Source organism: Tursiops truncatus, chromosome 11 (genome assembly GCF_011762595.2).
Source record: "Tursiops truncatus isolate mTurTru1 chromosome 11, mTurTru1.mat.Y, whole genome shotgun sequence".
NCBI lineage: Eukaryota > Metazoa > Chordata > Mammalia > Artiodactyla > Delphinidae > Tursiops > Tursiops truncatus.
Window position 1 is genome coordinate 10098435 of NC_047044.1, and position 24798 is coordinate 10123232.

General features: G+C 55.9%; 2 long non-coding RNA genes across 2 annotated transcripts in view; one reads left to right on the forward strand and one right to left on the reverse strand.

Annotated features, from left to right (window-relative positions):
- The first annotated feature begins 279 nt into the window (after positions 1-279).
- On the forward strand, positions 280-13095 carry LOC117314164 (uncharacterized). Its single transcript, XR_004528835.2, has 3 exons — positions 280-401; positions 852-1007; positions 10642-13095. It is a non-coding gene; the product is annotated as an uncharacterized lncRNA (long non-coding RNA).
- A 5912-nt stretch (positions 13096-19007) lies between these two features.
- The window catches only part of LOC141275812 (uncharacterized), a 40158-nt gene continuing 34367 nt past the window's right edge, over positions 19008-24798 (reverse strand). Inside the window, exons 2-3 of the long non-coding RNA XR_012324184.1 lie at positions 21787-21990; positions 19008-20632 (exon numbers count right to left, since the gene is read on the reverse strand). This is a non-coding gene — a long non-coding RNA (uncharacterized lncRNA). The remainder of the gene's footprint in view (positions 20633-21786; positions 21991-24798) is intronic.

Below are 24798 nucleotides of genomic sequence, written 5' to 3' on the forward strand. Positions count from 1 at the left end.
AAGGTCAGGGTTCTTCCCAGCTTCCTCAGCGGGACGCCGGGGGACCAAGCCGCCTGGTTGGTTGCCGTGGCAACGGAAGCATCCGTAGGCGGGGAGACCTCCAGAGAAGTTCAGTGGACTACAAACCCCGACACTTTCCCTTTCACATTTTCAGCACCCCGTCCTAGGGTGCCGTCACTCCTCTACTAGAATGACAGTGTCCGAGCTGGAAGGATACTTCGAGATGCCAGCCTAATAGGAGTTTTGCAGGCCAGGAAACTAAGCGCCGGAGAGGGGAAGAGAGTCCAGAGCCACTCACAGTTAATATAAGATCCAGATCTCGACCCTGAGACTCCTGCCACCTAGTTCAGTGCCCGTCTTAACACCTGCACACCTGTGGTCAGCGGCTCTGCTATTGACAGGTTGGATTCCCTTCCCTTTCCTTTACGAGCCTCCTTTCTCCAAATGCAAACTAAGAGCACTGAGGCAGATGCTTTCTGTGATATTTAGTGAAAGACTCCTCACACCCCCGCTCCTTCCTTAGTCTTGAGCAGCTCCCCTGGGGTCCCCTTGAGAGTAACAGCCCCTGTGTACTTGAGGCTCAGGGAACGCCATCAGTGCTTGCCAGCCGAAGGGTCCAAACCTCATCTCCCCAACAACCTCTGCTGCCACTGGTATTGTGTAAAGTAAGTTCCCCGGAGCGGGTTGGTACTCCCAGAGACCCAGCGCTGGCATCTGCCTCATCCAGGCAGCATGGGCCCAGGCCTGTCCAGCTTCCCCTCCCAGGGGCAGCAGAGGAAGGAGAAATGCAGAAGGATGATTATCCACATATCCCATGGCCTGATGGGAGCTGCACCCCACCCCCTCCTTAGGGAACTATCTGAGTTTCAGCAGTTGTGCGGAACGCCACAACAGCGACGACTTTCCCATATACCCACTGCTCCGCTGTTCAGATCACTTTCACAGGATTTCAAAGTTCACCTCGACCCTGTGAGAGAAGAACAAGTATTGTCAGCCACATTGTGCAGGTAAGGAAACTGAGGCTCAGAGAGGCACTTCCCCTTGTCTCTCACGTGCTCAGCGGCAGAGCTAGGGCTGGGACCTCCAAGCCCTGTTTGCAGGCCAGAATTTCGACTCTAAAAAATCAGCAGTCTCCAAACCCAGATAATTTAACATGGACTGTGGTTCTTCCACCTCACAGTAGCCCTAGATCAAGCCCAGATGCTGCCATCTTGTAGCTAGGGGATCTTGGGCAAGTCACTACCTGACTCTGAGCTTCAGATATCTGTAGACTGGGGAAAATGACTCTCCCAAAGATCAAGATAAAAAGGAGAAACAGGTATGAGTGCTTGTAAACAATTCACATGACACAGATGTCCCTCAAGCCTCCTGATCAGCCCCCACCCAGCCCACTCCAGTCCCTCTCCCCAGGTGAGGGCAAGATGTCCAGCCTCCTCTTTTCTTCCTTGTTCTCCCCATCTCCCAGGCCCGGCTCTAATCCACCTCTCGCAGGCAGAAGTAGTGCTGCTATGAACATAGGGGTACATGTATCTTTTTGGATTATAGTTTTGTCTTGATATATGCCCAGGAGTGGGATTGCTGGATCATATGGTAATTCTATTTTTAGTTTTCTGAGGAACCTCCATACTGTTCTCCATAGTGGCTGCACCAACTTACATTCCCACCAAGAGTGCAGGAGAGTTCCCTTTACTCCACACCCTCTCCAGCATTTGTTATTTGTAGACTTTTTAATGACATCAGAGGTTTTTATTGTCATTCCTCATTATAGTCATTTTGCCCAACCACTTCAGAGGGCAGGGCTGATGGCACACTTCGGGGGCCTTAGGATGCTCGGGCCGCTGCTTCAGACTCGCCTGGGAAGTAGCTCACATGGAGGCTCCTGGGCTCTGTCTCAGACCTATTGGATCAGAGTCTCCGGGGAAAGGGGGAATCTTGGAGGCTGCGTTTTCACAAAGCTCCATGGGTGGCTTCAATGTCTCCTGCAGTTTGAGGACCACTGTGTCGCAGGCTCAGAATGTACAGTGTCTGTGCATCCTCAGGGTGGGCCTGTTCAGCTACACCAACGATCCCTGCCCTGGGGGCCTCACCACCTAGGAAGAGCCCAGGATGTTTTGTGGGCCCATAGGAGGGGCTTCTGCCCAGGACAAAGGCCAGGGAAGGGTTCCTGGAGGAACTGACATCTTAGCTGAGTCTTGAAGGAGGTGCTGGTGGGACCCGGGTCAAGAAGAGGGGCAGGGTGACCCAGGCAGAGGACATAGCTGGTGCAGGCGACAGTGGGTACAAAGCACAGTCCCCTGTCCTCAGAGAATCACAGTGTGGCAGGAGAGACAGACAGTGGGGCCAGTGACAGGCATGATCAGGCTACCAAGTCCTGGCCAGAGCACAGGGAGAACTACCCCTCCCCCTCCTGCTGCTCCAGAGTCCATCCAGGCAGGAGGGTGACCCCTGGCCTGGCCCGGCCACTGAAAGCTGTGTGACCCCAGGCAAGTCCTCTCTGGGCCTAGGTCTCCTCCAAGATTCTAACCTTTGGGTTCTGAGCCTCAGATTCAATCAGGAAAAGCTTGTGCCCCCCACAATCCCATATTCCTGGGGAAGTGCTGCCACCCAGTGGCCATTGGGAGAAAAACCTCCTGGGGCACCGGAGTCCCCCCCTCCCCATTCCTGTCACTATTACTGCCCCGCCTATCTCAGGGCTGGCTGGGGAGTCTTTGGAGTCTGTGGGCAATGGGTGCTGAGCTGTGCCTGACGTGCCCACCCCTCAGTGTTGCCATGGCCCCAGAACAAGGCCTGACTCCTTACTGACTCACCCCTGGCCTCATGGGCCCTTGTAAAGGTCAAGGAACCAGGGGTGGGTGGGTGGAATTCAGTTCAATTCATCATCAGCATAGAGATTTAGAGCATGGGTTGTTTTTTAATTTTTTTTATTTATTTATTTTATTTATTTATTTTTGGTTGTGTTGGGTCTTCCTTGCTGCATGCGTGCTTTCTCTAGTTGCGGCAAGCGGGGACTACTCTTCGTTGCGGAGCACGGGCTCTAGGCACGCGGGCTTCTGTAGTTGTGGCTCGTGGGCTCTAGAGCACAGGCTCAGTAGTTGTGGCACACGGGCTTCGCTGCTCCACGGCATGTGGGAACTTTCCGGACCAGGGCTTGAACCCTTGTGCCCTGCATTGGCAGGTGGATTCTTAACCACTGCGCCACCAGGGAAGCCCAGAGCATGGGGTTTTTAAAGCAAACAGATAATAGCAGTAATACTAGAAGCTAACACGTATTGGCCATTTCCACATCAGGGGGCAAGAAAAGCAAGGTCCTGCCCTGCCAGAGGTCACATGAGTGGGAGTGGCAGGCATTGACCCAGGTAACATTCCCCACTTCAGAGCACTGGGCAAGACCCCAAAATAAAAGGGGAGCCCAATGGGAAAGGGTGTAACTGGACTCGTGGGAGCTGGTGGATGGGCTGGACAGAGCACTGGCTCCATGGCAGCTGTGTGACCCCGGAAATGTCCCTTGACCTCTCTGAGCCTTAGTCTCCATGGGTAAAATGGGTATCATAAGAGCCTGAGTGCTGATTTTAAATTTAAGTCAGACCATGACACCCCCTGCCCAAACCCCACTAATGTCTTTCCATCACAGGCACAATAAAGTTCAGGTCCTTAGCTAGAGATCTGGGCCTGGCTTCTTCTCCCTGTTCATTCTGTTCAGGGCCTCTGGCGGCTTGCTGTTCGTGGAACATGCTGGAATGTTTCCACCTGAGGGCCTTTACTGTTGTAGCTTCCTCTGCCTGGAACATTCTTCCCCCGGGTATGCTACTCCCTCACTTCATCCTCATCTCTACTTCCGCGTTACCTTGTCGCTTTCTCCAGGAAGCCCTCGATGAGCACCAGCTAAAGCACAGCCCTTGGCTAGTCTCTTTCAGAACATCCATCTCCCACCTGACATGGAGCACAGTTTGGGTTATGCATTTGTTTGCTGGTTACCTGGCTTCTTGTCTTTCTTTCCAAATTGCAAGTTCCCTGAGGGCAGGAACCTGGCCTGTTGCGGTCACACCTCTATCGCCAACACTCAGCATGGCGCCTGGCAAGTAGTACGTTCAATGCATACCTGATGGATGAATGAATGAATGAAAAACTGTGTCACTAGGATCCCAGAGACCAGGCAGTGGTCAGAGGTGGAGGTCTCCAATTTCAAAATCAGAACCCCAGACCCTATCAGCCTGGCACTGAGGTGCCGCAGGAGACTAGCAGAGGAGGGATAGAACAGTCAGATCTGTGCGTTGGCTGGAGTGCACAGGCCACTAGCGGCAGCTTGAGGGAGCCAGAGACGCCTGTCGTGGAGGCGGGGGCATCGCCGCCCCCTCCTGGAGTCTGAAGTGAGGTGGGGAATCAGACTGCAGGGGTGGCCTGACTGGGAAGCTGGGCTGGGGAGGCAGAAGGGAGCCCTGGTCTGGTGGGGGCCTGATCCCCTTAGGGACAAGGAAACCTCTCCCACAAGGGCAGCAGTGGGTGGAAAGGGGGTTAGATTGCATCCTTCCAGAGGCCCGTTCCCAGCTTTGAGGGAGCCATGGCCCTCACTCCATGGGCAGCTCTCACCTTTCTTCTCGACCTGCCTCCTCCAATCGGCTGCCTCTGGCCAGAGGTGGGGTGTGGGCTCCCGTGGGGCCCCGAGTTCCCCCAGCCACCCCCAAAGCAGCTCTATTCCTAGTTCTGCTTGGCATGTAATGGGCTGACCCCTGACCTTCCCCTCTCGCCCCCGCCTAGTGCTCTGCCCCCCGGGTTAGGTCAGTGATGAAAGCCAGTGGGAGCCCGGGGGGCAGAGGGAGGCGGACAGTGCCTGATTGTTCCCCACCCCTGGCAGCGCAGCCATGCTGGCTGCTGAGGGACTGACTTTTGCTCTCTCACTCTTTCTCTCCCCCTTTCTCCCCCTCTCTGTCTCTCCCTCTCTCTGTCATTCTCTCTCTTTCTTTCTCCAGGTCAGGGATTCTCAGTCTCAAGTGGGAAGTTAATACCTACGTAGTTCCAGGAACACCCCCCAGAGATTATATGAATCATCAGGTTCAGCACGGGGGCCCATGATTCAGACACGGGGCTGGGAGGTCTGGTAGGACCCCACTTTGGAAAGAGACTGGGACCAGAGCCAGAAGACCTTGGGCATCCCTGGCCCTCTTTGAGTTCCACCAAGTGTGAAATGGCATCTTGGGATGCTAAGAGCAAAGCCAGCCCCACAGGAAGGTGTGGGGCTTTCCTGACCTGCCCTCTTTCCCCTCTGACCTGCCCCCCACCCCGCCCTCAGGATCCATACGTGTCAGGTCTGTGTCAGGCTCTTTGTTCTGTCCCATTGGTCTAGCTGTCCATCTTTCTCCAATAAATACCACACTGGCCAAATTACTAGAGCTTTATAATAAGCCTGGCTAGCTGGCAAGCGCCCCTACCTCATTCTTCAGGAGTATCTCAGCTATTCTTTTTTTTTTTTTTTTTGCGGTACGCGGGCCTCTCACTGTTGTGGCCTCTCCCGTTGCGGAGCACAGGCTCAGCGGCCATGGCTCACGGGCCCAGGCGCTCCGCGACATGTGGGATTTTCCCGAACCGGGGTGCGAACCCGTGTCCCCTGCATCGGCAGGCGGACTCTCAACCACTGCGCCACCAGGGAAGCCCCTCTCAGCTATTCTTAGTGCTCTGCCCTTTCTTACTGCTTTTAGAATCAGCTTGACAAGCACTACCAAAACCCTGTTGGGGTTTGATCAGGACTGAACTGAATCTAGACATTAATTTGGGAAGAGCTGACATCCTTAATATATTGAATCTCCTTATGCAAGTTAGTGGCTGTCTCTCTGCATTTATTTTAGTTTCTTTATTTTACTTCTTATTAAGGAAAATTTCAAATGCACAAGATTAGACCAAAAAAAGGATAACGAAGCTCTTTTTACCCAGCACCAAGCTTTACCAATTAAACCTCTCAACCACTGCATCTTCAGCCATAATCCTGCCCACTCCCATCCCAGCATTCATTTTTTTTCCAGCCAATCTTTGAGGTCTTCATTAATGTCTGCCAGTAATTTTTTTGTCTCACTTTTTGTTTTCAAAGAATTATAGATTGACAGGAAGTTGCAAAAATAGTACAGTTTCCCCCAATGGTGGCATCTTACATAACCATGGCACTCTACCCAAACCAGGAAATTGACATTGGTACCATCCACAGACCTTGTTCAGATTTCACTAGTTTTCCATGCATTCCTCTGTGTGTGAGTGTGTGTGTGTGCGTGTAGGTCCATATGCAATTTCATCAACTGCGTGAATTCATATAATCACCCCCAAAATCAAGACACAGAACTCTGTCCCACAAGACCCCTCGTGTTACTCATTTATAGCAACACCCATCCCCCCTTCCCCTTCCCAACTCCTCCAGTCGCTAATCTGTGCTCCACCTCTACAGTGTTGTTTTGAGAACGTCACCCCACAGCATGCAACCTTTCGAGATAGTTTCTTTCACTCAGCGTAATTCCCTTGAGCTCCGTCCAGATCCTCACATGTATTGATTGTTAATTCTTTTTTATTGCCAAGTAGTATTCTGTGGTCTGGAGGTACCAGTTTGTTTAATCATTCACTCACTGAAAGGCATTTAGTTTGCTTCCAGTTTTTAACTATTACCAATAAAGCTGCCGTGTACAATCATGTACATATGTCATCGTGGATATGAGCTTCTGTTTCTCTATAATAAAAGCCCAGAAGTGGGTCATATGGTTAGAAGATATTTTCTTTTTTAAGAAACTACCAAACTATTTTCCAGCGTGGCTATACGTCAGTAATATTTTACGCTTTTCTCTGTAAATATTTTCTTATATTTAATTTCTGTTATTATCGTAAGTGGAGGACTTTTTAAAATTATATTTTGTTTGCTCTGTTGTTTATAAATGCAATTACTTTTTATTGATATGATTTACACACTAGAAAATTCACCAAGTGTACAATTCCGTTTATATTCACAAGGCTGTTCAACCGCCACCTCTATCTAATTTCAGAATATTTTCATCGCCCCCAAAAAGAAACACATCCGTTAGCGGCCACTCCCCCTCTCCCCCCTCTCCCCTGCCCCTGGCAACTATTACGCTACTTTCCGTTGCTTGGATGTGCCTATTCTAGGTGTTTCATAGCGATGGAATCATAACACGTGGCCTTTTGTGTCTGGCTTCTTTCACTTAGCATCGTGTTTGCAGGGTTCATCCATCCACATGTTGTAGCTGCAATTTTTTAAAAAGTAATTAATGTATTTATTTTGGCTGTGCCAGGTCTTAGTTGTGGCACGTGGGATCTTTGCTGCGACATGTTTAGTTGTGGCGTGTGGGATCTAGTCCCCCGACCTGGGTTTGAACTCGGCCCCCTGCATTGGGAGCGCGGAGTCTTACCCACTGGACCGCCAGGGAAGTCCCTGCAGTTGGTTTTTGCTATTGATTTGATGTAGGAAGATCCTGTCTCCAGCTCTGTGACATTTCCTTCATAGTTCTAATAATTTGCCCGTAGATTATTTCGGATTCTCTATGTAGTCAATCTTATCACCTGCAAATAATGCCAGTTTTACTTTTTCTTTTCCAATCCTTATACTTTGTTGTTATTGTTTATTTTTTTTTCATGTCTTACTGCCCCAGATAGAGCCTCAGGTACAATGTTGAATAGATGCATGGATGAGGGCAGACTTGTCCCTGATTTAAGGAATGTATCTTTTGGCCCTTTAAGAACTATGTTTGTGCTGGTTTCTGTAGGTAATCTTTATCAGTTGAAGGAATTCCTTTCGACCCCAAGTTTGCTAAAACATTTTTATCAGAAGTAGATGTTGAGATTTATTGCCGGTGCCTAGATGATCATGTGAGTTTTCTCCCTTAATTTATTAACGTGATGAATGGCATTATAGACTTTCGAATGTAAAGCCACGGTTCCCTTTCTAGGATAAACAAAATTCCATTATGAGGTAAATATACCTTTTATTCATTGCAGATTTGTTTCGCTAATATCTTGCTTAGGGTTCTCGCATTGAATTTCACAAGCGGGACTTGTCTGTAACGGCCCTTTGAATGTTCTGTGTAAATGGAAAGGAGCCGTCCGAGTCTCAAGTGTGTCTCGCAGAAACTCTCCATCCCTATCCCTGTCTCTCTCAGGGTCCCTCTCTGTCCCTCCTCATATACACTGCTTTGGCTCGCGCGTACTCCCGTGGGTGGCAGAGGGAGGAGGTACCACCTGACCCCCCAGGTGGCTGCAGAAGGTGGAGCTGGAAACCTGGGACCTTGAGCTTTGGGAGGGACACAGAGCTGCGACTCCCCAAACCAGCCAAGGGACCATAGCTCCTGGGCCCCTCATTGAAGAGGGAGGCTTAACAGAAATCCTCCCCTCCCTTCTCTGTGGGGAGGGGGAAAGCCCTCCAGAGGAAGTGGCTAAAAAGGGGCAGGGGGCAGGGGTTAATGGCCGCATTGTGCTGCAGGCTGACGGATGGCCGGCTTGTCAGTGGCAGTGGCCCAGCCTTAGCAGCCCCAGGGAGATCCCCTCCCCCTCCCAGCCATCCTCCGAGGGAGGGGGCCCTGCTGGCCTTTGATAAGTGCTGGGGGCCGCCCTCCCTGATGCGGGGACACAGGGCCAGCCTCTTTGGTGGAGTCTGGTCTGCTGAGGCCCAGAATGCAGCCCTCCACCCCAACCCATCCCTACCATTAAGCAGGGCAGGTGGCCACAGGGGACGTCCATCCTGACCGAGGGCCCCTTGCCTCACTGGATCTCGGGCACCACCAACAGCCCTGCCTTCTTAAGGATGACTGGGTCTCAGAAGGGACCTGGTGAAGCCCAACTCCCCCACATTTGGGGCAGGGAAACGGGGCTATGACTTGTCAAGTCTCCTGCAGGAGCAGAGGGAGAGCCAGTCCTATGACTTCCTGCTCAAAGGTGCCCAGACTGGGGCCAGGCCGATGCTGAGATGAATCAGACACAGTCCTCCCTCAAGGGGCTAGAGGCTGGTGGGGAGCGGAGCCAGCACGTGAACAGAAAAGTATAACCAAGTGCAGTAGAAGCAGCAACCACAGTGCACTGTGAGTGCCGGGAAAGTGCCACTAGCCCAGCCAGGAGGTCAGGAGGGCTGCCGGGAGTTAGACCAGAGAGGGTGGGGGCAGTAGGGAAAGGCATTCCAGGCAGAAGGAACAGTATAAGCAAAGGCTCAGAGTAAAACCGGTGAGGTGTCTGTGAGCCACAGCAGTTCAGTGCTGAGTAAGTAGGTCCGCAGGGCCTGGTTTTCCAGGTCCTCATGTGCCACGTCAAATGGTTTGACTTGGCAGTTTCGGGAAGAGCCATGTTCTAATCCGGCCTCCATGTGACCATCCATCCTTTGGTCATTCAGCTCACTGAGCAGCAGTGTGACCTTGGACAGGTCACTTCCTCAGAAACAGCCTCCCACAAGCATACCCTGACCTGGGCTGCCTGGTCCACCTGAGGTTCTCTAACATCCTAATGTCACTGGGCTGGGGTGGGGCAGCACGTGCATAAGCTGTTCTTAGTTACAGAATATTGAGAAACGGCATGGGGGACAGAAGCTTGAAAGAGATGATTTCTGGGTGCAAAACATCTGCTTCCACAGCGGCATCGCTGAGCACATCAGCCCTGGCTGGCCTAACAGGGACCTCCTGTTATTGGGAAAAACCAACCTGCTCTCTGTTACTTGTAGTCAAATGCATTCCTAAACTGATTCAAGCTCCTCACCTCAAGCTGAAAACTACAGAGTATTAAATACACTCCAAGATCTTTCACATCCACATAAAAAGATTTTCTAGAGAAATAAGACTCTTTCTTAAATACAGGACACACTCTTTGCCTTTATTTCAAATAACTTTCAAACTTGAAAGTGTTTATTGTAGAAATTTGGAAATACAATAAAAGACAAAGTACTAAAAATTTAAAAATCACTCTAAATCCCACCACCCAGAAATAAATAAGGTAAGCGTTTTTGTGTTTTCTGTTTTTTCCTTCTATGTTGTGAAATGAAGTCGAGCTCACAGCAGTTAGTTTTTCCTTTTCTCTTTTTATGGATGTAATATATATGCAAATACCATTTTGTATCCTGGTTTTATACCAAAAGCGTTTCCTATGTTATTACAATTTTTCATAAGCATCATTTTTAGTGGCTGCGTCACATTCTGTCATAGGAAGGTGCTCTGATTCATTTCGCCAAGCCCCAAGCCCTCAGTGCTGAACACTGAGGCAGTGGCCAGGTTTTCACTATTCTGGGAGTTGCAGTAGGCATCTGTGGGCATAAGTCTTTATTTATACCTAGCCTGCTTTAACAAAATGTCCTACAAATGCAGCCTCCACTTGTATCAAGGCATTCAGCAGTGACAGCCAGGACAGCGTCCATGGGTCCTGTGACCAGCCGCCTGGCAGTGCCCACAGGTGGCCTGTGGTTATACAGTGGCTCTGGGTCCTCCCTTAGAGTGCGCTACAAATGTTGTTAAAGCCAAGTCAGCAACTGTGGTTTGCGTTTGTTTTACGATAAGAATAATTAAATATAAGACAGACCCTCTCGGCAAATGTTTTGAGTTTTAGCAACTATTTCCCTCTTTCTGGACCCTCCCTCCCTCCCTCCATGCACGTTTCTAATGATCTTCTTCTGCTCTGATCTAGGAAATCGAAGCACCACAACTGCATCAAAAAGTAGAGGGGCTTCTCTGGTGGCGCAGTGGTTGAGAGTCCGCCTGCCGATGCAGGGGACGCGGGTTCGTGCCCCGGTCCGGGAAGATCCCACATGCCGTGGAGCGGCTGGGCCCGTGAGCCATGGCCGCTGAGCCTGCGCGTCTGGAACCTGTGCTCCGCAACGGGAGAGGCCACAGCAGTGAGTGGCCCGCGTAACACAAAAAATAAAAATAGAAATAAAGGAGAAGAAATGGGCTCTGAGTGGGGCCGTGCAAGGCTCCCCAGGGAGAAGTGCCTGATGGGGGTGTAGGGACTCCAGCAAGACCCTCTGAGCCTCAGTCTCCTGAGAGAATTACGCATGCTCCGCCCCCCTCACGGGATCCTGGCCCCATGGAGGTCCTGAGCGCAGGCCTAGCCCAGTCTCCCCGCCAGCCTCCTGCATCACGGAGACAAGTCCTGAGGCATGGGGCGGGGGTGCAGGGGTGCTAAATGAACCCCGAACAAAAGGGGCACGGCGGCTGTGGCCACAGAAGGCCTGGGGAGCTGCCCGGAGCTGCCTCATCTCCTGCTCTTCACATGCCCCACGTCTGGCTCACGCCCGGGGGCCCCTCGAGCCTCTCCACGCAGCCCCATCCTTGGCTGGGACCATGGGTCGGTCGCAGCCATTCTCAGTCGGGAGGCCTGGATGTGCTCCTGGCAGTGACCAGCATCAGTGCCGGGAGGAAGGGGGACCGCCATACCCCAGCCTTCCCTTCACACCCTCCCGTCCTCCTGGACCCCCAGCAGACTCCGGGGCCCTCCTGTGGGAGAAGCTGAGGTACGAAACTTCTGGGTGAGCTGTTGACTGGGGGTCTCGCTCTTTCAGGAAGAGCAACTGAGGCATTTTCCTACCGTCATTCCTCCCCAGCCTCCACCCAAAGTGAGGGGCGGCAAGCCTCCAAAACTTCCTGGTTGGGGGTTTACTGCTTCCTGAGGTGGAGAGATCTCCATCCAGGTCCCAAAGGATGACGCACTCCTCTTGCGATCTCCACTACCAGAAGGGCCCGTCCACCCACAGGGCCGGGTCCCCAACCAGTGCGGACCAGGTCACCAGGGAACCTGGACCGACAAACTCCAAGGAACGTCCAGGTCTCACACCCTGGACCAGTCGGGAGCAGCTCATGCTGCAGACAGCATCCTCCCCCAGCTTCTCACCCAAACCGCCCTCCTTCCCGCTCCCGAGGCTCCCCTGCCCCTCCAAGCCCTGCTTCCCTCTACTGGCTGGGCGCCTCTCTCTCTCCCCTGGCTTTATTGACATGTAATTCACGCGTCTGAAGTACACAGTTCAATGTTTTTTAGTATATTTATAGAGTTGTACAGCCATCACCACAGTCATTTTAGGACATTTTCATCACCCCCCAAAATAAACCCTGTATCCTTTAGACATCATCCCTTAACTCCCTTAATTCCCCAGCCCTAGGGAACCACCACTCTACTCTCTGTCTCTACAGATGTACCTATTCTGACATTCCAAACGGAATGTCTCTTGCCTGAGTTTCCCATCTATAAAATGGGGATGGTAATGGTATTCCCTCACAGGGTTTGTTGGGAGAATTGAAATAATACCAGGGCTTAGGATCATGTCTGGCCCAGAGTCAACGCTGTGTAACGTCTGCTGTCGACATCACCTCCAGGGCTGGGGCTCCTCCACCCACCCACATGCCTTCCACTTGCCCTATGAGCTCATTTCGCCCTCATCCAGACCACCCCGCCTAGACTCCAGACCTCCCGGGCATCCCCACCCAGACACCCTAACAACCCCTCAGACTCAGCGTGTCCTTCCTCCCCAAGCCTGCCTATCCTGCTGTGTCCCTCACTCAGGAAATGGAATGACCTTCCACCTGGTCATCCAGGCCAGAACCTAGGGGCATCCTTGATACCTCCCTCTCCCAGGCCTGCCCCCACCATCTGGTCCATCAGTCTGACTCTGTCCCCCCAACTCTCCCTGCCCTGGTGGCTGCCCTGACCTGTCTCCATCACCAGCTTAGTGGTCACAAGCTGGGCTCTGGTGTCCAGTGCAGTTCTGTCCACCACTCACTGGCCTCAGGGCCTCGGGCCAGTCACCTCACCTGTCTGATCCTCAGTTTCCTGGACGATAAAATTGGGATGACCTATAAAATACTGCCTTCTCCATTCACTTGTCTTGAAGATTATATGAATAAAATATGTAAAGAACTTAAGCCCTTTTTTTTTTTTTTTTTGTGGCCACACCACACAGCATGTAGGATCTTAGTTCATCGACCAGGGATCGAACCCACGCCCCCTGCAATGGAAGCACAGAATCTTAACCACTGGACCACTAAGGGAGTCCCAGAACTTAAGCCCTTAATAAACATTATTGTTGTTGTTAATATTATTCTCTCACCTGGGTGACTCCACCGCTCCTGACCCGGGTCCCTGCCTCTGTCTTGCCCACAGCACATGCTGCTCGGGTCGTGGCGGGCTGACCACGTGCAGGACACCGAGGGAGGCCTTACACGTGCTACTTCCTTTCACCTCCCAAGAGGCAGGTGTTGTTACCCTCGTTTTACAAGCAAGGAAACTGAGGGCCCAAGGTCCCAGTACTGGAGTCAACCACAGCCTCAGGGTACACTGTTGGCATTCATGTATTGATTGAAAACATTTATCGAGCCCCTACTGTGTGCCCGTTACTGAGCTGGGTGCTGGGAAAACAGTCATAAACCAGACTGGCATAGATCCAGCCCATAAGATCTTTCTAGAACACAAATCCGACCCCTTTAAAATCCGTCAGTGACCACCCCACTGCCCTCAGGATCCAGTGCAGTCTTCAGGAGCCCTTCTTCCCTACCCTCTGCATCCCACACGGCTCTTTCCCTCTGCCCAGCTCTCCCACCTTCCCTGCTCCCGCTCTGCCCCAGCACACCGGCCTAGTGGGGCCTCCCCACACCAACACATACCGCTCGCCGTCTTCCCAGCCTCACCCCCGACACCAGCTCCGTCCCCACCTTCTCTCTCAATTTCTTTGCCTGGTGAACTTTCACTCATCTTTTGAGGCTCCATGCACAGTCACCTCCTCCAGGAAGCCCTCCTTCCCCCACCTCCCAGCCTGGTGATGAGCTCCCAGGCTGCCTGTCTTGCAACATGCTGGCTCTTTACTGATACGTCACTCCTCCTGGACTGTGGCTCCTTGAGGGCAGGACTAGGGGCTTCCTTCTCCCTCTGGCCCCCTTGCCCCCCCATCCCATCCATCACCATGTCAACAGATTTTACCTCTTCTTGCCATGGACCGAAGGCCCCAGCCCAGCACTGAGGTTACAGGTGACTGCACGCTGCCAGCACCGTGCGGGTGCTCCACGAGCGGTCACTTCGCTGTTTCACGTCACTGTAAATTCGGGGACAGCATGAGATGGAGGAATTGGTGACTATTTGGAGCATCTGAGCACAACCTCCTCAGGCCTCTGGCTTCTGCGATTCCAGACAAGGGAACCAGGGTTGCTGGGATCTGCCTAAGTCCCCTCCCCAAGGCCCCAGACCTCTCAAGGGGTGGGTGGGCATTAGCGCTGGAGAGAGATGCCCAGGGCAGGAGTCACCTGGGTGAGCCCCAAGTCCTGGCTGGGCAGCCTCTCTGTGCCTCAGTTTCCTCATCTGAAAAATGCGTCGTCAGCCCATCCTCACCTGCCTTGCAGGGCTGTCAGGAGGGGAAAGGGAGGGGACAGTAGACAGAGACCATCTTCTCTGAGAGCAGGTACTTCAATACCGACTGGCTTCCTGACACTCCCATCTTGGACACATTCTGTTTCATTTTCAAAAAAATTCCAGAAAACTTGCTTTTAGGTTTTCGTTGGAGGCTCAGCCCCATCCCGGTGTTTCCCGTGGGACGGGGTGCATCCTGAGGGCTCTTTCTCAGGGAGGTTTTGGGGGGCAGGGGCACACGGCTGGGTCCAGCTGCAGCACCTGGTTAGGACACTCCCCCTCCGAGCCTCAGCCTCCACCTTGGGGGATAGATGGGTCGTCACTCCCACCCCAAGGCTGCTGTGCCGTTGGAGTGGGATGGTGGATGGGAGGGGCAGCTTGTCTCGAGGCAGGGAAGAGGCCTGGGGTGGGGGGCGGAGGGTCCCCTCCCTGGGACAGGAGGTGCACCACAAGAACTCACATGGTGCCCCAGGCACCCCGTACCCTGCCCCCCGTGGCCTCCCAGAAGCCACCTGGCCGCCCGCAACGCGGTCGCCTCGGCCACCAGGCCCTGCGCCCGCTCGCGGGGCGCCAGGGGACGGAGGGCGCCACGGCCAGGCCACGGTCACTCCTGGCGGCCCGGGGGTGCCGTGCAGGGCGGGAGGCGCGGGCAGGAGGGAGTCGGAGCGGGTGGGTGTGTGGGGGGCCGGGGAAGAGCCAGAGAGAGGGGCAGGGAGGGGAACAAAAGGTCCCTTTGTGGAGCGGCCGGGAGAAGAGGCGCACATTACCCAATGCCCAGAAGCCATGTTGGTAACAAGAGAACCATTCTCTGCCTCGCTTGGAAAACAACTTGGAGAGAGAGAGACAGGGAGCGAGTTAACCCCATGGGCGCGGGGCGCAGGAGCCCGAGGCCACTCTGGGAGGCGGGAGGGAGCGAGGGCCCACTGGGGGGCTTTCCGGCCCCGAGCCCGCAATTTCCTGTCTCCCAGGCCTGGTCTGCGGTCGGAGGGCCCAGAGCCCCAAGATGGCCGCTTGGCCGGTGCCCAGCTACCTTTAGACGGGGGACTGGAGTCGTGGCTTCCGCTGCCTGGGCCCGGCCAGACGTGTGACCCCTGCCTGCTTCCAGCCTCAGGGCCGGCCCACCCCACCCCGAGGGCACCCCTGCACTCCGAGTCCTGGCAGCAGGGCCGCAGGTCCTAGGGCTGGTCCCGGCTCCAGGGCTGCCCAGCCTCCACCAGCCTCCCTCTGCTGACAGGCGGTGTATTTCCTCCTGAGGAAGTCCCTTCCATCTTTGCAGAGTTTTGCTGTAAGTTTTTTCCAAACTTTAATTAAATCTCTTTCAGCCCCACCCAGCTTTCTCCCCTTCCCACCTCGACCCACGAGCCCGGGTTCTCAGGCCTCTAGAGACCGCATCTGTTATGAGGCACAGGATACCGGAAGAAGCCACTGTGCTCTGGGCTCGTCACGTGTACCTCGCGGCCAGCCTGGCTGAGGTGAGCTGTGGTCCCTTCTGCTGATGCCCGTCGTTCTAAAAGCACCTGACACTGGGCCACGTGTGGGAGGCACCCCATGAATAAGCAGGAGAAAGAGATCCTTCCTTCCTTCCTTCCTCCACAAATACACATGGAGCCCTGTGCCCAGCGCTGACCCGGCTCTGGGGCTCAGCAGTGGACCAAACAGACCACCCTGCCCTCAGGGGGCAGATGAGGAACAGGTAAACAGGCTAATGGCAGGTGGCTACAAGCTCGATGATGACAAAGCAGGGCAAAGGGAGAGAGTGACAGGAGGGGTCACATTAGAAATGGTGGTCAGGGAAGGCCCCTGCAAGGTGTGCTATTCGACAAAGATCTGAATGGAGAGAGGAGGAACATCTGGGCAGAGAATGTTCCAGTCAGTTGGTGCAGCGCTTGCAAAGGCCCTGAGGGGGACTGCGCTGTGAGTCTCAGAAGAGCTAGGAGACCAGAGTGGCTGGAGTGAGCCGGGGGTCAGATCACCGGGAAGGCTGGAGGGGCCCAGGTGTGAAGGGCCCACGGGAGCTTGGAGCAGGGCTCAAGTCGTCTGAGTTCCATTTCAACAAGGACTCTCTGGCTGCCGTGTGCGAGATAGACGGCAGAGGTCAAGGGCGAGAGCTGGAGACCCAGCAGGACTTTTGCCACAGCCCCTAACCCTGCGTGCTCCCCTCTCGCACTCCTCCTCCCCGGCTTCCCACCCTCCCATCACAGGTGCAGCCATTCTCTGAGTAAGTGTTGGCCCAGCACTTTCTAGGTGCTAAGAATGGGTCACATGGTCCTTGGGCCAGGCAGGGCCCTAAAGAGAGCAAGGCTTCCCCCACCTCCGGGGTGGGGGGCGGCTCACAGATGGTGAGGTCCCAGGCGTCCGAAGGGGACCCGCTGGAGCACGATCCTTGCCTGTGGACCCCTGGTTGAAGAACGAAGCCTCTTCTTCGGGCAGTTTTTCGAGCTTCACAAAGGGCTCTCGGGAGCCCCCACCCCCCGCCCCAGCCCCACTGTGTTGTGACATCAGCAAACAGCCCAGAAAAGCAGGGCTCAGCACCCTGCCTTCCACCTCAGGCAGGTCCCTGGCCTCCCAGAGCCTCAGATTCCTCATCTGTAACACCACATGCGCCTCGCAGGTCTGGTGGGTACAGATCAATCCTCGGGGGGTGGAAATAGGCTGTAAGAGGTGAGAGATGGCAGATGGTCACCAGCCGAAGGGGCAGTGCCTCCCGACCCCTAATGCTAGGCCCTTCCCTGCACCTCTGTGTGTCCCGATGCACCTGTGGCCCCAGCTCAGCCCTGTCAAGCGCCTGGAGCTGTGAGGTGGGACGGGGCAGTTGCTACAGAAAGTAGTGACAGTATGAGGGGGCTTCAGACAACAGAGGGGCCAGTGGGTAGGAGAGGGAGGCTGTGAGGCCCAGAGGGACAAAACAGGACAGATTTGGGGGTTCCAACTGAACAGAAAGCACCCCAGCCATGGTAGGCACCGTGGGCCAGGCGAGAGAGAGACCCCTGTGATCCTGTCTGCCCCCCCTGACTTGCTGTAGGCAGCCCAGGCCTCTCTCAAGCCTCTGCATCCTCATTTGCCCAATGGACCTCATCCTTTCTGGCCCCAGAGGGTGGTGGTGAGGATCAGATGAGGTGAGAGCTGTGCGCGCGCTGGGGTGGGTGTAAAGCCGGCAGGGAGGCACTGTTGATGGTGGTTAATGGTCACGGGGTCCTGCTGGGCTCCAGGCCTGTGCACCACTTACAAGATGGTCAACACGGTGGATTTGTGCAACAGGCAGGGCTGCAGAGGAGTGAGAGAAAACAGGAGCAGGAGAGAGAGGGAGTGGGGGAGGGAGAGGGGCACGGCCATGGCAGGGGGCCCAGAGGCTTCCTGGAGGAAGCAAGGTGTAGTTGTACATATCATGGGGGATGGGTAGGGTTTGCATAGGCCCGGAGGCACCGGAGGGCTTGTGGAAGGACCAGCATAATAAAGGCATGGAGCAGGGAGCCAGCTGGGAGAGCAGCAAAGGTGAGGGCTGCGCCCTGGCTGGCAAGGTGGGGTGGGGAGGCTGGGGTGGGATCCTGGGTAGCCCCAGCCCCTCCTAGGCCAGAGCTCCGAGTCTCACCTCCACCCCTTCCAGCGTCGGGCTTAAAGCTCCCGGTTTCCATGTCCAGCCTCTGCTCAAGCCCTGCCCTCCCTGTGGAGCACCCACCCCCCTTGTCTCTGGCTGATTCTGACCCACTGTTCAGAGCTGTAGGGCACAACTCCCTCTAGGAAGCCTTCCCTAGCCAGGTTGAGAATCCCGCCTGTGGGAGTAGTTCATTCCGTCCCAATGGGAAGGAACTATTATTATACCCATTTTACAGAGGAGGAAACTGAGGCTCAGGGAGCTGTCATCATCATTGCTGAGGGGTGCACAGCTGGTGTCAGAGCTGGGATTCTAACGCTGGGAGAAGCCTGGCTCCTTTGAACTCTTGCGTTACCTCCCCCACCCCGCCCTGTGCCAAGCACCTCTGTCTCCTTAGATCCAGCACGGAAGCACAGAGAAGGGCTGCAATTCAACTGTTGCCACTCAGCCAGGAGGTGGCGGAGCGGATCCTGAAGCCAGGAGCAGCTGACCCCACCCCTCGCCACCAGTCTGAGAAGGTGCAAATAGGCCCAGGACGCAGCGGGGAGTGAAAGGGGAGAGGCCAGGCCTGAGGCCAGGGACCGGACCGGAGCGAGGGCAGCCCCGGAAGGCAGGGAAGACAACCAGTGGGGACGTGAGCCCAGGGTGGCCCGGCTGGGGCAGTCGGGGACCGATGGCCCGTGGCAAGGCAGCTGGAGGAGGGGGAACTGGCCATGGAGCTGAGAGGGGCAGCTGGAGAGGTCGGAGGGGAACTGGGAGAACTGGGGTCCTGGGTGCCCGGCTATGGGGTTCTGCTGCAAGCGGGGTCAGGTGGCTGTCGCAGGCACTCACAGTCTAAGGTTTGGGCCCAGTGGAAAGAGCACTGGAGATGCTGCGGGTCACGCGGGAAGTCACCAAGCGCGGGCCCAGTGCCCTGGCCCACGTCACACCCTCGCCAGGACGGAAGCCTCGAGGCGCTTCCACGCGGTACTGTCGTCAGTCAGGGGAGTCACGTGGGGGGCGGGCAGCAGGGCCGTGGTGCCTTCCGGTGGCCTCCCCGCCTCCACCCCGCCCCTGGGGATCCTGCCACCGCTCTTGGAAAACAACTGAGGAAATCAAGTGGAAACACAAATCCGCCACCCAGTCCCTCCCGCTTCCTCGGGCCAGACCCCTGCCCCCAGCGCACCCCAGAAGGGGGCTCCGTGGCAGAGGCTGAGCCAGACCAGCATGGTTTGCCCTGGCGAGACCCAGTGGGCACGATCCTCGGTCCGGGGCTCCCAGCAGCTGGACCTATCGGCCCATCTAGTCCCACAGAGGCTGCCCCTCCCCAGGAGGACCTGGGGCACCAGGCTTGAGCCCCCTCCCTTCCCAGTGACCTCTAGACTCTGGGATCCAGGACCAGGGAGCTTCCAGGCCTGACTCTGCCCAAGACCAGCTGGTCACCCTGGGCAAGCTCCTACCCCTCTGTGGGCCTCAGCTTCCTCATCTGTAAAATGCAAGCAACAAGCCCTGTCCAGTCCCACCTCACGGGAAAGAAAGACAAGGGCCTAGGGAAGGACAGCATTGTATAAACTGTCAAGTGTCAGGCCCACAGACTGTCACTTTGATTTTTTTTACAGAGGAGTTGCCTCCGTGGCTGGGGGAGTCAGCTCCGCTCAGGGGACATGAATTCCAGATGGCGATAAGGGGTCCCTGCCGTTGCTCACCCCTGAGCAGCGGGGAGCCCGTCCCTGGCCCACCCGGTCCCTCTCAGCACTGGCCATGCCAAGTGCCTTCCAGCCCCTCTACGCACGCCATGGACAGGCTGCCTGCCCCACGGGAAGCATTGTTGCTCAGCCGAACTACGCCCCGTCCTCCAAGACCCAGCTGAACGGCCCCTCCTCTGCGAAGCCCACGTCTTAACCATCCTGGAGCCCCTGCACACGCTCAGCACTACGCGTAACGAAGAGCAGAGTCAACAGGTGTGACTGAACCAACGTGTGCGTGGACATGCGTGTGCGCACCAGGAGGGCTGTCTCGGGAGGTGACCCACTCGGGACATGACGGGGAAGGGTCGGCGTTTACTATGTGCACCCCCAGACTCCACCCGGGGCTCCCTCTACCCCCAAGACCGAGACCCCAGCCTCCCCCGGGCCCTCGCTGACAGTCAGGGCAGCTCATCCCATGCCGGCTCACAGGGGTGCGTTCCTAGGAGGAGCGCACTTGTGGCATTTCCAGAGCTCTGCTGGGTGTGATGGAAGGTGAGGGGACACTGGCCCGTTAGAAAGCGGACGAAATCATCCAGACTTCAGACGGAGGGGACTCGACTACCAGGGAGGGACAACGGATGTGAGCAGCGTTTTGAAGGAAAAGCTGTCGTGGCTGCTGATTAGCTGCGGGGGGATGAAGGGGGCGGATGAGTCGAAAATGACTCTGAAGTTTCACGCCGGGGTCGCTGGAGAACAGTGGAGCCATTGATGGGGCGGGGAAGCGGGGTGGGGGCTGGTGTGGGGGCAGGGTGGTGACTTGGGTTTGGGACATAGACTCACAGCACTTGGGGCTGGACGCAACCTCAGAGATCATCCAGGTCACAGGTGAGGAAACGGAGGCTCCGGGAGGAGCAGCCACTTGGCCGGGACACTGCATGGGTCGATGTCACGGCCAAGGCCGGGGACCTGGCCAGGGTTAGTCCCGGAGGCAAATCAGACCCAGTCCCCACCTTCAGGGGTTCGGTGTCCCCTGGAAGAGACAGACATGGCCATAATTGCAACCTGATCGAAGGAGTATCCACGAGGCAACGTGGGGATGCAGAGGGCATGGGGGAAGGGGGAGTAACAAGGAATAATAATATCACGGTTATCAGAAGTGGGGCCCCTGTGCCAGGTGCATCTCATGTAACCCTTGCAACCATCCTACAAGGTACTAGCCTCGTTGTCCCCATTTTACAGGTGAGGTTGAGAAAACTAAGCAGATGGTCCAGGGCCTCACAGGTCTGATGATGCCCAGACTCGTGCTCTTAAGCTCTGCTTCTTGGTAGAGGTGTTCCGGAGCTGAGGCCTGATGGGTGAGTGGTTTTCCAAGTGACAGAAAGGGACGGGGCGGCATCAGGCAGAGGCACCAACATGTATCAAGGCCCAGGAGCCCACCCTTCCATTGTCAGGGTTTGAGGTGTTGTTCTGTAAGCCCACCTTCATACCTCTCGCCCAGGGCCTCCTACCCTGCTCCCCACCCTCCTTCCCAAGCCCCTAACTTCACAGGACCTCACCTGTGCCAACCCCTACTGGTGATCTGATGGATTTGTCAGGAAAATGAGCTGGGGGTAGAGGGGTTGGGGGTGGGCCTGTCCCCTATCCCCAGGGAACCGTTGCCCCTGCTCCCATGGCCTTCACAGCCCAATCCTGCCCCATCCCCTCTTCCCCACTGTGCCATCTTCTCATCCCAGGAGTGATCCTGCAAAAGTGAGTCAGCACAGAGGAGGGAGGGGTTGGCCTGAGTCACCCAGCATGTGAGCAGCTGAGCTAAGGCTCAGACCCACAGGGCCTGGGGTGTCAGACTGTGGCGGAGCCCCTGAGCTTGGACAAACCACGGCGTGGTCCCTTTCTGTACTTCTCCATCCTTGGGCTCCTTATGGTCACCTTGGGAGTGAACCAGGAGAGAAGGAGGGCTGAGCACTGGAACTGCAGCTTAAAACTCAGGGTGCAGTAGTGTGCTGGCGTCAGCCCCTACCAGCTCGTGAGAGCCAATTGCTAAATCTTCTGGAATTTTCCAAGCCTGTTGATGTCACCTTGGAAGCTTGAAGTCGGCCCCGGTGGGAGTTTTTACAGTGTGAACACTGGCAATTCACCCCTCTATGGCCACCCCCTCCCTGACCGAGCTGGTTCTTAAGCACTTACCAGCACACCACCGTCCAGGAGTCCCACCTCCTGGCTTCCCTGGAGGCTTCTGGGTCCTCTCAGCCCAGTCTTGGGCTCTTGGGGGAGTTGCTCTTGTGCTAAATCTCGTGGGATCTCCTTCCTGCCACAGGGCATCCAGTGCCAGCATCAGCCGATCTTTCATGTTGTATCTTGGACGGCTCCCTTCCTGCCCCTGTGCTCCAGCTACAGAGAAACAGATGATCCTCGCTGAAGAGGCATTTGCTTATGTTGTTCCCTTCTTTTGGAATGCCCTTCCCTCATCTCTGCTTCTTGAAGTCCTCCTTACTCTGTCAGAGCCTGGGGCTCTGGGAAACGCTGAATCCATTCCCCTGCCTCAGGACAGAAACACACCAATCCCCTCCTGCCACCCCCAGCCTGCTTGTGGTCTCTAGCGGAGTGGGGTGTTAACGGAGGACAGACTGGTTGCTGCCTTCAGGGGTGGCAAAAGCAAGAATCAACTTAAACCACCCAGGTTACCTAGAAACGAATCCCTTCATTCCCTGTTCAGCCTTTTGAACTCCTCTTCATCCTTCAAAGCCCAACTCAGATGTTACCTCTGCCAAGAGGTCTTGCCCAGATCATAGTCTTCCATCACCCCCTCACCCCTCTGCCTTGTACATTCTTTGATGGTCACGCTCATGGCTCTGGGCAGTGCTTATCTGTCTGTGTGTCCAGTGTTCCACTGAACCACGGCCAACTGAGGCATGACAGGCCCTTATTTAAGGCTGAGCTCTCAGCCTGGTGCCCCACAGGCTTAGGAACTGCTTGTTGAATTGGGTCTGTCGCTGTCTTGGGCAAGTCCCTCTTCTCCCTGGGCCTCAGTTTCCCCCCTGTATGAACTAGACTTGAACGAGGTAATCTCCAAGGACCCACCTCTCACGTTCTAAGGGTCTGTGAGTATATCGCCCTCCTGCCCCCCATCAGCCTCTCACCTTCTAGTTTCCTTCCCTAGTTCCCCCGTGGGTGACACCCCTTCCTCTGCTGCCTTCGCCTCTCCCCGCAAACACCCTGCAGCCGACACACGGCTCGGGCTCAGGCCCCTGGACTCCATCCTCCTGGGTGCTCTTTTCCTGCGGACCAGGGGTTTCTCTGAAAGGGCAGGGGCCTTGCGCACCCACCCCGGGCCCTGCCCACAGGCCAGGCATGCAGTCAGCATCCAGGAGCGCCAGTCAGCGGGCCGTGATGGAGCTGCCAGGACTTGCGAGGCCTGTGGCTAGTTTCAGCGCCCCTGTTCAGACAGGCCCGGAGCTGCATGCCCCTCACAGCCGGGCTTCCCCTGGAGCCCCCGGGGGTCCACAGCCACATCCCGCTCTCTGCCTGTTTTGCTCCGACCTTCATAGGGTGCGTGCATCCGGGAGTGCATGTGTTGGCGGGGTGGGGTACATGCCAGCCCCTTCCTCCCCAGCCCGCACAGAGCACTCAGGTGGCTGTGGAGCCAGTGTCCCTCTCACTCTCTGCCCTCTCCTCACCTCCCGAGAGCGCGCGTGCGCACACACACTCAGAGTCCTGAAGCGACAGAGCGGTCAACCTGCGCCGGCGTTTGGAGCACAGAGTGGTGCCATTGGGCACGTTGAGCAAGAGAGGACCAGATGGGATTGTTAGAAGGGACTCTGAATCCCTTGTTGGTTCTGAAATCCAAGGACCAAAGGCTATCCCTGCCCCTAAGGCAGCCAAGCCTCCCCCCCTGGCCCTGCCTCTTTGTCTAAGTCACCAAGCCCCTCACGGCTCTCGTGGGGCGACACCCTGCAGCTCAACGCAGCGTCTCACAGTCTCTCACAGGCACACGGGGCAGAGTCAGGGCCCAGGGATGAAGCGAACAGAGCAAACCACAGGACGTGGGAAGGAGAACGCAGTGTGGGCCAGTCCATCCCAGAAGGCTCCAGGGAGCGGTGGCCCTTGGGCGATGCTGATGTAAGGGTCTACAGCCCAGACTCTGATGCCTCCTGTCTTGGGAGTAGGATGATCTTTAGCATAATCCTAACCTCTCCGTATCTCAGTTTCCCCATCTGTAGAGCCGTGGCAGGTCACAGCGCCTACCTTATGTAGCTGTCACAGCTGAGTGAATTGACAGGTGTGCCTGCATCTGGTGTCTGGCGTGCAGTAAGTGCTCAGGAAACAGCGCTGCTGATAGAAGTACAGAAGAGGGCCGCCCAGCCCTCCTTGCTCCATTCCTGAGCACGGCCCCTGTGCTGGGTGCTGGGAAGACACCCGAGGCCGTGCCCTCCGTGAGCTTCTGAAGATGGGGGAGGGTGCAGACAGGGAAAGGGCAGCTCTCAGGCTGTCTCTGGGTGTGCCAGGGAGACAGACCGGGACAGCTGAGGGGCCAGCCCTGATGGCGGAGGGTCAGGGACCAGGAGGAGAGGTGTGGGCTCAGAACAGAGGGGAGTGAGAGGAAGGGGTTCCAGGTGGAGGAACAGCCTGAGCAAAGGTGCAGATGGTGACCTCTGGTCAGGGAGGGCGTGCTGCAGAATCCCGCGGCTCTAGGACCATCACCACCAGCACAGGAGGCTGCTCCTGACCCCCTAGTGCACGAGGGCCCCATCCCCACGCAGGACGACACACCTATTTTCATGCCTCTGCACCTGCGATCACGAAGCCCCCTCCCACAGGTGTCACCTCCTCCAGGCAGCATGTGAAGTTAGTGCGCTTCAGTGTAATCGTCGGGGCCTCTCTATCCCTCTGGGACAGGCGCACCCGAGATCTGCCCGTGGTGGGGACTCAAGAGTGATTAGCTGAATGAATGAACCAACGAATGAACGACTGAACAAAGGCAGTGATGCCGTGTCCCCCTACACACTGGCGAGTCACCCGATGACGGACACCATCATGCACCCTGTAACCATAGGGCATAAGCCGCAGGAACTCTGACACACACCCCGCCAGGCCATCACCACGCCAGCAAGCCACGTGGAAAGCTGCTCTCTCCCCGCGTGCCCCCTCCCCATCTATCCTCCCACCCTAGCACACTTTCCCTCTCGCCTGGGGCAGCTG